Source organism: Felis catus, chromosome D3, assembly GCF_018350175.1.
Source record: "Felis catus isolate Fca126 chromosome D3, F.catus_Fca126_mat1.0, whole genome shotgun sequence".
Classification (NCBI taxonomy): Eukaryota; Metazoa; Chordata; class Mammalia; order Carnivora; family Felidae; genus Felis; species Felis catus.
Window position 1 is genome coordinate 20,353,421 of NC_058379.1, and position 15,870 is coordinate 20,369,290.

Genomic DNA, 15,870 nt, shown 5'->3' on the forward strand with positions numbered 1-15,870 from the left:
ATTCCAAAGGCGTGAGAATTTGCAGACTGAATGTTTTAGTCTTAAATTTATAGTTTACTGTGAATTAAGTTTTCCTTGGAACTTTTAGGGTATGGGTGTGGGTACATACTAAATGACTTTGTATACATCCTTTTCAAATCACTACATGGGGTATTAAAAAAGGATATGATAAAAATAATGAACTTTTAATTCTAGAAATCTGTTCCCCCAAAATGAATATAGTATAAAAGGTAAAAGCATGAAAATACTCATTTGAAAGAATTTCCTAATAATAAAACTTGGAAATGTTGAAGAAAAATTATTCATGATGTTGAGAGTAGAGAATAAGAAATTTGATCAGATATCAAGGGTGATCAGATATCAATGGTAGGGAATTTTCTATAAACGGACCCAGCAAGATTCTTGTCAAAACTGGACTGAAGGCAGAGCCCAAATTTGGGGATATATTCATTATCTATTCCTGTATAACAAACTATACCACAAAACTAACAGCTTAATTTTTTTTTTTTTACTCTTCCACTGTGTCTGAGAGTTGGAAATCCAGGAGCAAGTTAGTTGGGTTGTTCTGGAAATTACATGTTGTGGGGGTTCCATGAGGTTGCAGTCATCTGAAGAGCTGAATGAGACTGGAAGATTTGCTTCCCAGATGGCTTACTCACATGGCTATTGACAGGAAACTCCCAATTCCTTGCTCACTGTTGGGAGAAAACCTCATACTTCCATATGAGCCTCTCTTCTGGGTTACCTAAGTATTCTCAAGACATGCCTAGCTAGCTTCTAGAACAAATGTTCGAAGGAAGTGAGCAAGGAAGCTAGACTGTCTTTTATGACCTAATCTCAGACATTTTACTCTGTTGTTTCTACAATATTCTGTTCATTAGAAATGAGCCACTAAGTCTAGCACACATATCAAGGGGAGGGTAATTAAGCTTTACCTTTGAAGGGAAGAATTTATGGGTATAATTTTAAACCACCAGGTTTACATACTTCCTATGTGCAAAATACATTCACCTCCTCAGAAGGCCTCCAAAAGTTGAAATCTAGAATCTCATCATCTTAATCAGGTCTAGTTGTAGATCAAGTCCTTGGGTGGTATTCCTCATTTGCAGTATCTCAAGTACAGTTCCCTGAATCTGAAGACCTGTGAACAAAAGAGATAAGTTACCTGCTCACCTACATGCCCACCCAACAGCAGTGGGACAGGCATAGAACAACTTTCATAGACATGCCTGATTAGAAAGGGGAAGAGGAGATGGGAGTCACTTGTTAGTGGCAATTCTGAAATCCCACCAGGTATACATATGCTGGCAGTTCATTGATTAGGATGCAAGGCCTGGAGATTCTCTTGGCTTTGATGTCTGGATTCTTGATTCTGCCCTATGACATACTTGCTTTTATGAAAGAAAGTTTATAGCTAAATTGAAAACTGTGTGTCTCCTGTTAATCTTATTGGTGTTCATGCCAAAGAACTTCACTCCAAAGCTACAACCACACATCTCTTCAAGGTATGGATGACTCTCTTGGTTTTCTGCTGAGAATGTTGAGAGACAACACCCATAAGCTTAGTAGAAGCCCCACTGTGTGATTTGAGGTGATCTTTGAGCCACACCCTTAACCTCTTTAGAGGGCCTTGACCTGACTGAATGGTGCTCTGAAGCATCACCTTTGATCCTTCTGAGCCTTAACAAAGAATTTTACAGCCCCACTCTCATCTTTAGATCACCTTTCTTCGGTGCCCTGGGTTATGATCTTTGCTTGGTAGCCATTAATTTCAGCATCTTTTGCCATCTGAAGAGATGGAATTTTCAAAACCTGCAAGTTCTGGCTCCTGTTTTAACAGTCCTTCCCTTAACTTTTTTTTAATTTCCCTTCATATTGTACTATAACCAACAAGAAGAAGCTAGGCAGTACTTCCAGCTCTCTGGCTGGAAATCTCCTTAGCCAGATGAGTCAATTAATTAGGTACATTTTATCCTTTTCATATAAACTGAAGGTGATGGTGTTACCAAACTTTATGCCACTACATAACCCCTTTCTCAATTTTCTAATATCATGTTCCTTACTTCCTTTTAAGCCACACTGGAGCATTCTCAAAGTCCAGTTTTTGTTAAGTCTTATACTAACACACTTCTCAAAGTCCTTCCAGCTTTAGCTGGAATATGTACACACACACACACACCCATATATTAAAGAGAGATTGCAGTAGTATGAAGGAAAACTAGCAGGATACCAATTTTTGTATACATTTGTATGATCTGAAACTTAAAGGAAAAAAAAGACTAAACTAGTAACTTCTATAGTAATCTAACTTCTGAACTATTTGGTCTTCCCAGGGTAGGAAAAAACACTCCTTAAAAATATTAACAAATTTTATGCAGTGAACTTGCATTGTTTTAAAAACTTAAATAAAATGAAGACCTTATTTTGTTTGCTCCAATGAGCAGTTGGAAGTATATCTTACATGCTTTTTTGGGGGGTGGGGGGGAAGGGAATTGATCATAAACTCTTCATGTATTACAGCTTCTATTGTGCCCTACAGATTGACAAAATTTTGGGGTTCTGTTTTTCCTATACCCACCTCCTAAAACATTCACTGGATCATTTTAGCCCACTTCCCTTGACTTTTTTCTCTATAAGTGGCCAACATTTAGGTTTTCCAGAGAGCTAAAATATCTATCCATTTGTCAGTCAAATCAGGTTGATAAATATGTGGACCCAGAATCAGCCAGGTGGCAGGCTCATGCCACCATTCTTCATCTGGGTCTTTCATTGTGCCAAGCACCAGTATATGCCAGCATATATGGTAGTACTCAGCTTCCTCCTCGAGCTGAGCCCCTGAGAAGGTGAGGGCAGTTTGACCCCAAGAGGAAGCCTGAGAAATGTGTGGGAGTCCCTGAGTGTTGGTTGTGTGTGTCATAAATCAGTGTTTGTCCAGACTTCTGCTGGAACCAGTGTGGATAGTTACCATTGGTGATGACTACTGTGCTGGAGCCACAGCTGACAGTAACTATCCCTCTTAGGGATGGTTGGAAGGGCTCCTGAGTCACCACAGCCTGAGAACTAGTCTCTAAAACTGAAAACAGACGCAGTGTAGGAATGAAGAACAGGATCAGGGGATCACTCCAAAGACCAGTCTTTGAAATCTCTATGAACCTAGACAATGAATGAGTAGAGAGAGGATAAAGAGAGGGATCCAGGCCATGGTACAGATGTCCCAAGGATCTGCTGGCTTCTCAGCTGATGCTGAGCTCTCTGTTGGCTCTTTTATTCCCTCCTGAATGCCCTGAGTGAGGGATATGTGTGTGGTGTATTGTGTCAATCTGTTCCCTTTACTACTTCCTCAACTGTGTCCTTAGCTCAGAAAGCAGCACCCTCACCAGAAAGACAAGTTTACCTGATGAAGCAACGTTTTACATGGCCAATGAGTCCAGAGCCCTTTAAATTTTAAGCTCTGAGTTTGTTTCAGACTGTGCTTACTTCTGAGGGAATGCATAGTGCCACCTGAGGGCTTCTTCAAGACAATGTGAGTAGTGATGGGAAATAGGGAGAATGGATGGTCATCTGTTCATTCATTCAACTAACAAATATTGTTTTAATTCCTTTGATTTTTTTCCCCCTACAACTTGTAGCTTGCCTTTCACTTTCTTACTGGTATCTTTTGATGAGCAGAAGCTTTTACTTAAAAAAATTTTTAAACTTATTTATTGAGAGAGAAAGCAGGGGAGGGGCAGAGAGAGAAGGAGAGAGAATCCCAAGCAGGCTCTGTGCTGTCAGTGTGGAGCTTGATGCAGGGATTGATCCCACAAACTGTGAGATAATGACCTGAGTTGAAACCAAGAGTTGGATGCCTAACCACCTGAGCTACCCAGGTGCCCCAAAAATGACTCCTTGGGCTTTTTTTTTCTTCAAATATCGGCCATTATTTCTTTTTAATTGCTTTAAAAAATTTTTTAAGTGTATTTATTTTTGAGAGAGATGGAGAGAGTGAGTGAGAGAGAGTGTGTTCATGAGCTGGAGAGGGGCAGAGAAAGAGAGACAGAATCCTATGCAGGCTCCACACTGTTAGCTCAGAGCCTAATGCAGGGCTCAAACTTAAGAGCCGTGAGATCATGACCTGAGCTGAAATCAAGTGTCAGGTGCTTAATTCTCAACTGACTGAGCCACCCAGGTGCCCCCTAAATTTCTCCGAAGTAAGCTTTATGCCCAATGTGGAGCTTGAACACCTAGCCCTGAGACTGAGTCACATGCTCTACTGACTGAGCCAGCCAGATGCCCCAGAAGCTTTTACCTTTTATGAAGTCTAATTTATCAATTTTTTCTTGTATCCTTGGTATCTTTATGCCTTGTCTATGGTAAGGTTTTGAAAATATTCTCTCTCCTTTTTTTTTCCCTAAAAGCTTTATTGTTTTTGTTTTCACATTTGAGCCCATAATCCATACTGAATTAATTTTGTATATGGTGTGAGGTAGAGTTAAATTTCCTTTTTACTTTTTCTAATACAAATATCTAGTTGTTCTAGTATCATTTATTTAAAAAGAACCACTTTTTCCTTTGACTTTCATTGGTGTCTTTGTTGATCGAGTGACTATATAGGTTATTCATTTATTTATTTCTCCAGCTTATTGAAGTATAATTGACAAATAAGATTATATATATTTAAAGTGTACAATGTGATGTTTTGATATATGTATATATTGTGAAAAGACCACAATTAAGTTCATTAATGCATCCATCAGTAGTTACTTTTTTGTGTGTGTGTCTTAAGATATACTGTCTTAGCAAATTTAAAGTATACAATAGTATAAAGTGTTGGTTTATTTTTGAAACACCCATACCACACAGTCTTAATTACTGTAGTCTTATAAAAAGTTTCAAGATTATTAGGGCTATTTTAGGTCCTTCAGATTTCCATGTAACTTTAAAATAATTTAATAATTTCTGCCAACTCACTGGAATTTGGGGATTGCTTTGAATATCAATACCAATTTGAAGATACTTAATATCTTAAAAATATCGAGACAATTTTTACTTATTCCTTTCCAATTTTTATGTCCTCCCCACTTTTTTTTGGAATGAAAATTAAATCTCTGATTTAATTCAGTATTCACTTTGATGAGGAACATTAGGTCAAATTGGTCCCTTCCATAAAAATGTTTTATGGACTTTTGTTGGTAACAATGAATTTTCAAGAAGGAAGTTTCCTGTAACACATTTTACTTTTTATGCAATAATAAGTCATTAAGATATGATAGCACAAGCTGGCACTTTCTGGGAGAGGATATCTATATTTGTGGGAACAGTGGGCATGTGTTAAGTCATCAGGCTTTGGCATGTATAAGCTCTGAAAATGAATACTATTTTCTTAAAAAAAATTTTTTTTAAGTTTATTTATTTTGAGAGAGAAAGAGAGAGAGAGACAGAGCAAGGAGAGGGGGCAGAGAGAGAGAGGGAGAGAGTCCCACGCAGGCTCCACACCAGCAACACTGAGCCCCATGCCAGGCTTGAACTCACAAACCATGAGATCATGACCTGAGCTGAAACCAAGAGTTGGACACTTAACCAACTGAGCCACCCAGGTGACTCATGTTCATGAGGTGAGCACATTTCATTGGTACGTTCAAGTACTGTGAAAGCACAATTCTCATATTACTGAAAGCATAGTTATCACATAAACAGTGAACACATGCCTAATATAAGTATCCTGTTAATGAAGGAGCAACCAGAATGGTAAAGCTGACTCAATAAGGATATACAGAAATAGGATTTATATAGTCTGGGTGGTGGGGGGATGTTGAAATAAGATAGCTAAAGTATGTTTCCTAAATTATATACCAAGCTGGTGAAAAATCCTAAAACTGTAACTCTTGGGATTATCCTTTCTATTTTACTTCTAATCTGTTTTCTACCTGCTAATCTAAATTTATCAGTTATAAAATATCTGTACCCTAATCAATTTTTTTTTTAATTTTTAATGTTTATTTATTTTTGAGAGAGAAGGAGAAAGAGTGAGCATGAGCCGGGGAGGGACAGATACAGAATCCAAAGCGGGCTCCAGGCTCTGAGCTGTCAGCACAGAGCCCGATGCAGGGCTGGAACTTGTGAACTGCGAGATCATGACTTGAGCTGAAGTCGGACGCTCAACTGACTGAGACCCCCAGGCACCCTGGACCCTAATCAATTCCTAGACAAATACAATTTTAAAAATCTTTTAAGGTCTGAGGCGCCTGGGTGGCTCAGTCAGTAAAGCATCTGACTTTGGCTCAGGTCATGATCTCATGGTTTGTGAGTTGGAGTCCCGCGTAGGGCTCTATGCTGACAGCTTGGAATCTGGAGCTTGCTTCAGATTCTGTGTCTCCCCCTCTCTCTGCCCCTCCCATGCTCATGCTTTGTCTCTCAATAATAAATAAATGTTAAAAATTTTTAAAAAAAATAAATAAAAAATCTTTTAAGGTCAGATGGGATCATTCACTGATTTCATTCGTTCATTTATTTTAAGTAATAAAAATTCATTGAGAATTCCTGGGATGGTGGTTATCACCTCCCAACCTGGAGGGAGGAACCAACACCGTAGGAAATCACTCCAAAATCACACTGTCCCAACACTTCTGGCCAACACAGGAAGGAGGAAAATCATTCCCCCCAACATTTGTCAGTCTTTGTTAATCCAAGAAGAGTTGGGGGACTGAAGCAGAAGGGACCATCACATGATACTGGGTGGTGGGATAGGGGTGTGCTGGACCCTAAACTGGCTCCTCAAAAACCAGGGGAGAAACATCCACTTCTTCTCTGGAGGTGAAGTTCCTGATCACCAGCTCATTTCTTACCCTTCATGAGGCTGTCACTGCCCTGGGGAAAACTTTCATTCTGTAGGTTAATGACAGGGTTGTCAGGAGTGAGATAGATTATGGTTCTGTGATATGGCAATCGTCTTGGAGATGTTCTGGGCTGCATGTGGGACCATTTAAAAAAAATATTTAGTGTAACATTCCAGGGTCATAAATTGCCTTTTTGTTGTATTTCCAAATTTTGGATTATATTTTCTTGAAAAACATTAAAAAAATTATTTTAAAATAATCATATAGTGGGTGCCTGGCTAGCTCAGGTGGTAGAACATCCAACTCTTAATCCCAGAGTTGTAAATTCAAGCCCCACGTTGAGCATGGAGCCTACTTAAAAACAAACAAACAGGGGCGCCTGGGTGGCTCAGTCGGTTAAGCATCCGACTTCGGCTCAGGTCACGATCTCGCGGTATGTGGGTTCGAGCCCGGCGTCGGGCTCTGTGCTGACTGCTCAGAGCCCGGAGCCTGTTTCAGATTCTGTGTCTCCCTCTCTCTCTGACCCTCCCCCGTTCATGCTCTGTCTCTCTCTGTCTCAAAAATAAATAAACGTTAAAAAAAATTAAAAAAAAAAACAAGCAAACAAATAAAATAATCATATACTCATAGGTTGTTGCAAAAATAGTACATGGAGTACTGTGTATGTACCCTTATTCCACTTCCCACACTGGTGACATAATTGGAAACATATAATAATCAAATAATCAAATAATCAAAACCAGAAACTTGATATTGGTACAGTATTGTTAACTAGACTACAGACCTGATCTACTTTTCACCATATTTTACATGCATTCATTTGTGTGTGTGTGTATTTCTACACAATTCTTCCTGTGTCTCCATTTGTGTAATCACCATCACAGTCAAGATACAGAACTATTCCAGCAAGACAAAGGAATCACCTCATGCTACCCCTTTATATCTGCGTAACTCTCCCATCCTTGTTCCCTGGCATCCTTAATGTGGCCTCCATCTCTATCACTTTGTCAAATAATTTTTATCATGGTAGAAACATGTTAATTGCTGATAGTGATGGAAATACACAAAGATTAAAGAACTGAAATAAACACTGAAAGCCATTCACAGGCCCTGACTACTGCCACTTTTAATGAGGCCTTTTTTGAGACTTGGGTGTTAAGACATTTCGAGGAAAGCACAAAAGAAATGTTTTTCCCTAGACCCGGGATTCACATACCTGGTCCTGGACTCTTTCTTCACCCTTGTCGGCAGAGTTGCCTACTAAAACAATCGATGGGTGTACCCTGAGGGTGGAACTTTCCATTCAAGAATACATTCATGTCTGAGTTCATTCACTGGATGAAAACTCATCAGCTCCTGTACTGGAGACATTCTTCCAGGATTCTATCAGGAAGAATGTATCAGAGAGCAGAATGGCAACATATCCTCTCATGCAGGGGGTTATGGTCTAACAGCATGACCACCTCTGGACCATCTCTGAAATTATAGGTTATGATTGTTTGGATTTTCCTGGGGTACATCAGGATGATTCCAGTCATGGAGATGCTACTATGATAGAGCCTTTGGAAACTAAACAATTTTTATATTTGTTCATACATTCATTCAACTTCATAAAATTTTTATTACAAACAGAAGATGAATTGAAAACAAATTCTACCCTCTTGGAATTTAGAGTCTATTTGAGAAGAGACTGGGAAAAAAATATAGCTCAGAAAATAGGTTATTGTAATACATGAGTAAGTGGGGTAAACTTGTCTGGAGAGGTCAAGTAACTTGACTTGGCTGGACCCAAGGGTAGGGCTGAGAAGTTCGATCACAGAGGCTGAAAAGGGTTGAAAATATCTCAGTTAGGATTTTGGACTTGATGTCTTAGATTGTGTATGTGACTTTTGCAAGGAGAAAGGTCAGGAGCATACTTGTAGTTTAGGAAAACAGATGAAATATGGATGCAGGGGGATGCTGGATAGAAGGAAAGGAAAAGAAGAGTGGGGTAAGCTCAGAGAGAAAGGAGGAAGAGAGTCCTGTCTTGGGACTTAAAGGAAATGATGTTTCAAGAAGGAAGATGTCAGTATTTTTAATGGATGGAGAGGGAGAAGTTAGATGAAAAGTAAAATGCATCTATGAAGTTGCCAATTAGAAGCTGTTTCCTGACATTAAGGAGAGTACCTGAGGAGATAACAAACAAGGAAGTCCTTCTGCAGAGGTCTGAAGAATGAATGGGAGAGCCGGGGCAGGGGTGGTGGTGGTGGTGGTGGTGTGGGGAAGGATGGGGGGTAGAATATCAAACCATAACGTCCACTCCTCCATGGAAAGACCTCAGAAGAGAGAAGCAAGCACCAATCTGTGGAAACAATGTTTTTGTTTTGTTTACAAGAGAAGGGGGGCCAGAAGGGGAACCAGGGCATAGAGTCCTTGTTTACACACAGAAAACAGCAATTTTGGGCATAGGACTAGGGAGCCAAATTTCTTTGTGAGAGCAAAAGTTTGCAAAGCAGCTTTTGAGTTAGGTTCTTTTTTCTCCCACTTGCTTCCCTGGCTTTACCACTGAGAGATTAAGAAAGGAAACAAAACAAAACAAAACAAAACAAAACAAAACAAAACAAAACAAACCCAGCTCAGGCCAAACTGGATTTACAGCCTAACCAGGGGCAGCAGGCAGCGTTTAAATATTTCTTCCTACACTCATCCTCCCCTAGGCCCTAAATTTACAAGAAAAGAAAGATCAACTGGTTGTAAAAACATCAGTCTCAAGAGGAGAGAAAGGGAGATAGGGGCTGGAGTCAGTAGTCACCTAGAGGGGCAAAAACAACAGAAAAGGGTGGACTCTACTTCACTATAACCTTGCCTGGGCTCTGTTTCTGAGCAGATCATTCCTCCTTACTCAAATTCATAGAAGTAACACCATCCTGGACTTCAGTGCCTTCTCCTCTTCTTTTGTTTGTTTGTTTCTTTTTTTTTTTTTTTTCTGAGAGAAAGGGCACAAGTGATTGAGGGGAGAGAGACAGAGAAAGAGAGAAGGGTGGGGCTCATCCAAAGCAGGGCTCATGCTCACCTGAAGTGGGGCTCCAGCTGACCCCATGTGGGACTCAAGTTCACAGATTGTGAGATCATGACCTGAACCAAAGTCAGATGCTTAATGACTGGGCACCCTCCTTGTACTTTTCTAATCTGAATAACTGATATGCCAGTAGAACGGTCAAGAAAATAAAAAGACACCTATAGAAATGTACACACTGTGTAAAAAGAGGCATCAACTCCACATTTTAACAACATGAATTAGAATTAATTAGAGCATCAAGATTGATTGATTGATTGTTTGTTTGTTTAAAGTAGGCTCCACGCCCATCATGGGGTTTGAACTTAAGGCCCTGAGATCAAGAGTCGAATGCTCTACTAACTGAACCAATCAGGTGCTCCTAGAATGTCAAGATTTAAAATAAGTGTAATGTTCTCAGGGCTCCTGTAGGTTCAGTCAGTTAAGCAAATGACTCTTGATTTCGGCTCAGGTCATGATCTTGCAGTTTGTGGGTTCAAGCCCCACATTGGGTTCCGTGCTGACCGTGAAGAGCCTGCTTGGGATTCATTCTCTCCCTCTTTCTCTGTCCATCCCCTGTCCCTCTCAAAATAAATAAATAAACTTTTTAAAAATATTAAAAAAATATGTGTAATGTTCTCAAAGATACAATAAGGAAAAATAATAGAAACAAAGGATAAAGAGGATATGTTTCATCAAAAGACTTATAGTGGTCCTCAGGGCCCTGCGTAGCTTCCTCCTCAAGGTTTTGCACAAATATCCCCATGTCATTTTTTATTCCCATTCTCTGCTTTATTTTTTATCCATGGAACTTACTACCTTGTAACATACTACACAATATATCTCTGCTCTCTCTGAAAACATATTCTCCATGAGGTCATTGGTCTGTATCCTCAGCACCTAGAATGTGGCCTAACTTATAGTGGATATTCATAAATACTCGTTGAAATAGATCAATAAATGAAGAAGTGCAAGAGATATAGGAATTAAGGATAAGGAATTAGTTTATGGATTTATTATCAAATAAAGCAAGGGCAAAAGGCAAAAAGGATGGAAGGAAGATAGAAAGGGAGAGAGGAAGGAAGATAGAAAGGGAGAGAGGAAGGGAAGAATGAAGGGAGGGAAGAATTAAAGAACATTTTCATATCAACCTGGATGTAAAATAATACACAATACATGTGACGTGAGGTTGTGTGGGTTGGACACTGGGAGTGGAACCAAAAAGAAATGAGAAGGGTACCTAGGTGGCTTAGTCGGTTAGGGGTCTAACTCCTGATTTCGGCTCAGGTCATGATCTCACGGTTCATGAGATTGAGCCCTGCATCGGGCTCTGTACTGATAGCTCAGAGTCTGCTTGGGATTCTCTCTCTCTCCCTCCTTCTCTGCCTCTCCAGGCCAAAATAAATAAATCAACTTACACACACACACACACACACACACACACACACCCCTGAGAGCTTGCTAAAGTGCTTAGTGTTCAATTGTAGGTGAGCTGTCAGTAGGAGCCACAGACAACTGAAGGCTTGCCTGTAGCAGTAGCATCTGCTTTCTCATGGGGCCAGCTATGGGCAGGCCTTGGTTCCTTACCATGTGGTCTTCTCCATGGGGTTGTGTTGAGCAGGGTATCTTACTTCCCATAGGACAGATGATCTAAGAGAAAGCAAGAGACAGCAACCAAGTCAAGCTACTATTCTTTTTTTAATAACCTAGTATCATAAGTCACATCCTGTCACTTCTGCATTCTACTTGTTAGAATCTAGTTGTTATGTAAATGGGTTAAAGAGGGGCTCAGTATATTGGCCTCTATGTTGTTTTCTTCTTCAGAAAGGGCTATGGTCATTACCCTGCCTGCACCAAAATTAGGTTTTACACATCCAGTGGCTTTAAATATAGATCAAATAAGCATGTATTTTGCCATTTAGAGCCTGCCTGCTTTGCCTGCCCCACGAGCCTGCATTCAACATCTGCTAGCCATAGATGAGAAAAATCCTTGTACTATAAAAGATCCCAAACTGCCTTCTAGCTATCTGACCTGGAGACTCCTGGCTGTGTTGCTGAATGACATCTCCTAGACATGTAAGCCCTTCTCTGATTCCCTTTGTACCTGGGAATTCTTTACTTTACTTTTCTGGGTGTTGGCCCTGTGCCATTCTTTCTGGAAGGGTTACTGCAGTAAGGGACTTCCTGCTCACCTGACCTTTCTAAGTGCCACCCAAATAAATTTCTCTGTGTGTTACTGTCCTCTTGTTCCAGCACTTTTTGTTTGCCCTTTTCCTCAATCAGCCTGAGATCCTCAAGCTCACTAACCACATTTCTTTGATGCCAAAGAATTTGAAATTGTATTTGGAACTTCATGAACATTATATTGCGTTGATGTCAGATCCATTATAGTCCTCTAAGTAATTTTGATTTTTTTTTTAGGTTTATTTATTTTTGAAAGAGAGAGAGCATGAACAGGGGAGAGTCAGAGAGAGAAGGGGACAGACGATCTGAAGCAGGCTCCACATTGACAGCAGTGAGCCTCATGTAGGGCTCGAACCCATGAATTGCAAGGTCATGATCTGAACCAAAGTCAGACTCTCAACTGACTGAGCCACCCAGATGCCCCAATAATTTTGATTTTTTAAAGCAGGCAATAGTTTGATTGAGGTCATACTGAAGACCCTGTCTCTTGGATGGTAGGCAACTCAAATCTCAGTCAATCTTTTTCTTCATTTAGGCTTCTTGGGAACTGCCCACCACATCCCAGATTCAGAGATGAGCCAGAGATTTAGGCAGAAATTATACACAAATGTCAGTTTCCCCCTCTGCACCCTCTTCTTTATAGAATTCCCCCCTTCCTTCCCAGTGGCTCTGAAGTCTGTTGACTGTTTCTTCAAGACAGTTAGACTATGGGTTTACTTAAGGAGTTTTAGCCTTGCCAATCCATGCTAACTCCAGGCTAACAGCCATAAAAATTGGGGACTCTGTATCACCATACCCTTAAAAAAATTTAAATTTCCATCCATTAACTCCCTGCATTTTCTTCATTGTCAGGTGTTCAGATAGTTGCTTTTTAATACTTTTTTCCCTGGAAGGCATAGTTGATATTTGCATAAGGTTCTGTCTAGGAGGAGCTCATACAGATATACCAAAAGCAGAGCTCATCTGTTTTTTAAAAGAAGACTTCCCAAAGTTCTATAGCACAGTTATATTGTACTTCATTTGCTAGGACTTTGTCACATGTCCACCAATAGCTAGGAAGAGTGGGATATACAGCCACACTTTTGTGTGACAAAGAAGGGATTATTGAGCTCTTCTTACAAAGAGCTCCTTGAGTGTGTAAGTGCATCCCAAAGGATGTGTGTGTTTTTATTTTTGAGAGAGAGAGAGAGAGAGAGAGAGCGCGCACACATTAGTGGGGGAGGGGCAGAGAGAGAAGGAGACAGAGGATCCAGAGTGGGCTCTGCACTGACAGCACAGAGTCAAATGTGGGGCTCGAATTCACTGAACCATGAAATCATGACTGAGCTGAAGTCGGACACTTAACCAACTGACCCACCCAAGTTCCCCATTACTACATTAATCTTATATGGCAGGAGCTGTATATAAAATGCAGAAATATTAAGGCAAGCTTTGATAACAATTGTGGGAATATCGAGAACAAAAATTAAAGAATACATCCAAATTTAGAAGTATAGTTATATTGATTATAGTTATATTGATATTAGTAAAGTTTTGGCATAAAGAACCTTTTTGGAAAATGGGGTAATTTTTAATACTTGCAACCCACTTAAATACATGTTTAGTACATGCAGAGTGTTTCTTCTGTTTGCACTTGGTCAGCAAAGTGCGTCATGGAGGATGCTCCTTTTTGGAGGAAATATGTTTGATCTCAGCCCTTAGATCTGATTATAATCTTCGAATTATGAAATAATTGGACTTTGTTTTTCCTGAATCAGTTCCTTCCAAATCATTCATGTTTTCCTTCCACTTTAGGGCTTAGGTAGTTATAGGAGTCAATCCAGACCCTTGCCTTCATCTTTCAATAGATGGTCCACATTTAGGCTGCTTGAAAGTTGATGTGTCTGATCATGTGATCTTTTTTTCACAAAGGCTGGGGTGTGTTTTTGTCCTGGTTTCTTATCTGAACCTGCCACTGTGCCTCAGGCCACCACTGTATACCAGCCAGCAGTAGTACTCAGCATGGTCCTCAGGCTGGGCCCCATGAGGGTCAGGGCAGCTTTACCTCCAAAGAGGGACCCTGAGAACCGGCAAGGGTCCAGGAGTGTTTGCTGTTTGTGTTGTAAATCAATGTCCTGGGGGCTTAGCCGGGCTTCTGCTGAAACCAGTATGGATGGTGAGAATCAGTGACTGCTCCAGTGCTGGAGCCACAGGTGAGAGTGACTGTCCCTCCTGGGGACCGGTCAGTGAGGGCTCCTGAGTCACCACAGCCTGGGAACTGATCCCTGAAATGAAAATAGACACATGTTAGGAATGAAGAATAAAGGCAGAGGGATCACTTCAAAGGCTGGCCTCTGAAATCTCCATGAACCTGGGCAGTGGGGGAGGAGGGGGGGAGGAGGAGAGGAGTCCAAGCCATGGTGCAGATGTTGGAAAGACCCCTTGCCCCAGAGCAGAGGCTGGACTCTCTGATGGTTCTTTATCCCCTACTGAGCGTGGTGTGTGAAAGGGGTGTGTTTGAATGTTGCATTATGCAAATCTGAGCCCTTTATCACCCTCTTCCACTGCATAGGTCTTCAGCCCTGACAGCTACTACATGGTTAGGGTGTGGGCCAGGGGTGGCTGTGTGCTGTGGATTTACCTCTTGGGAGGAAACAGCTGCTCTGAGCTGCTCACAGGCCAGTGAGCAACTGTTCAGGGTCCATTAAATTGGAAAAACTTGGGTTTCTGCCAGTCCTCTGAGAAGACCCACAGTGTCCCCTGGTGGCCTCCTTGTGCTGAGGGTGTATGGTCTCATTCATTTAACAAATAACTATTGATTTACGTTTTTGACATTGCAACTGTATTTGACAAGCCATTGCACACTCATTGCTGTCTCTTCTTCGCTCATTCCTGTTTGTATTTCTTTCTCCAGTTGTTGAAGATCCCACCTCAGTGTCTATTTTATTTTATTTTATTTTATTTTATTTTATTTATTATTTTTTTAAAGATTTTATTTTATTTGAGAGAGAGAGAGTGTGGGGGGTGGGTAGGGGCAGAGAGAGAGAGAGAGAGAGAGAGAGAGAGAGAATCTTAAGCAGGCTTCATGCTCAGTGCAGAGCCCAATACAGGGATACCATAACCCTGGGATCATTACCTGAGTTGAAATCAAGAGCAGGATGCTTAACTAATTGAGCCACCCAGGGACCCAAAGATTTTATTTTTAATTAATCTCTATACCCAACCTGGGGCTTGAACTCACAACTCTGAGATCAAGAGTCACATGCTTTGCCGACTGAGCCAGCCAGGCACCCCCCACCCCACCCAGTATCAATTTTAGTGTTACATGGTCTTAATTTCTGATCTGAGTGTTCAGAGTGATTAAAGGAATTGTTTCATGACCAGGTGACTCTAAGGAAGTTATTAATTTGAACCTTACATTGAATAAACAGCTGGTTTAAGTCAGAATTATTTTAATAATTTACTTTAGAGAACTTTAAAAAAGAAGCCACTAAAGACTGAGTGTTAAAGCTTTTACTGTGAATTCAGTAGAGACTAAAGTCAGCTGTGTGAATGATCCGCTAAGTCTACAGGACTAGGCATCCCCACCCAACTGTGGATACCAAGGTTGGGGAAGCTTTCCTGGTTGGCAGTGCTCCATGCATAGTATCACACATTGGTGCCAGGAGAAGTTAGCACGGTCTATGACTCCACTGGGAGAAGACAACTGGAAGCTTTTGCTTGGAATTCTCTTGGACCCAGCCCGTGTGCCTCTTCCTTTGGCTGATTTTAATCTGCATCTTTTTTGTGGTAATAAGCCATATCTATGGGTACAACAGGTTTCAGTGAATTGTCTGAGTCCTTCTGGGGAATTATCAA

At 40.7% G+C, this 15,870-nt stretch overlaps 3 protein-coding genes and 1 gene segment (V, D, J or C); all 4 read right to left on the bottom strand.

Annotated features, from left to right (window-relative positions):
• LOC123381268 (immunoglobulin lambda-1 light chain-like) overlaps window positions 1-15,870 on the bottom strand; it is a 670,720-nt gene that overhangs the window by 396,736 nt on the left and 258,114 nt on the right. The gene's annotated exons all lie outside the window — the stretch shown is intronic.
• The window catches only part of LOC105260055 (immunoglobulin lambda-1 light chain-like), a 512,144-nt gene that overhangs the window by 388,216 nt on the left and 108,058 nt on the right, over window positions 1-15,870 (bottom strand). The gene's annotated exons all lie outside the window — the stretch shown is intronic.
• The window catches only part of LOC109497182 (immunoglobulin lambda-1 light chain), a 638,912-nt gene that overhangs the window by 370,198 nt on the left and 252,844 nt on the right, over window positions 1-15,870 (bottom strand). The gene's annotated exons all lie outside the window — the stretch shown is intronic.
• LOC109496970 overlaps window positions 1-15,870 on the bottom strand; it is a 927,213-nt gene that overhangs the window by 357,335 nt on the left and 554,008 nt on the right.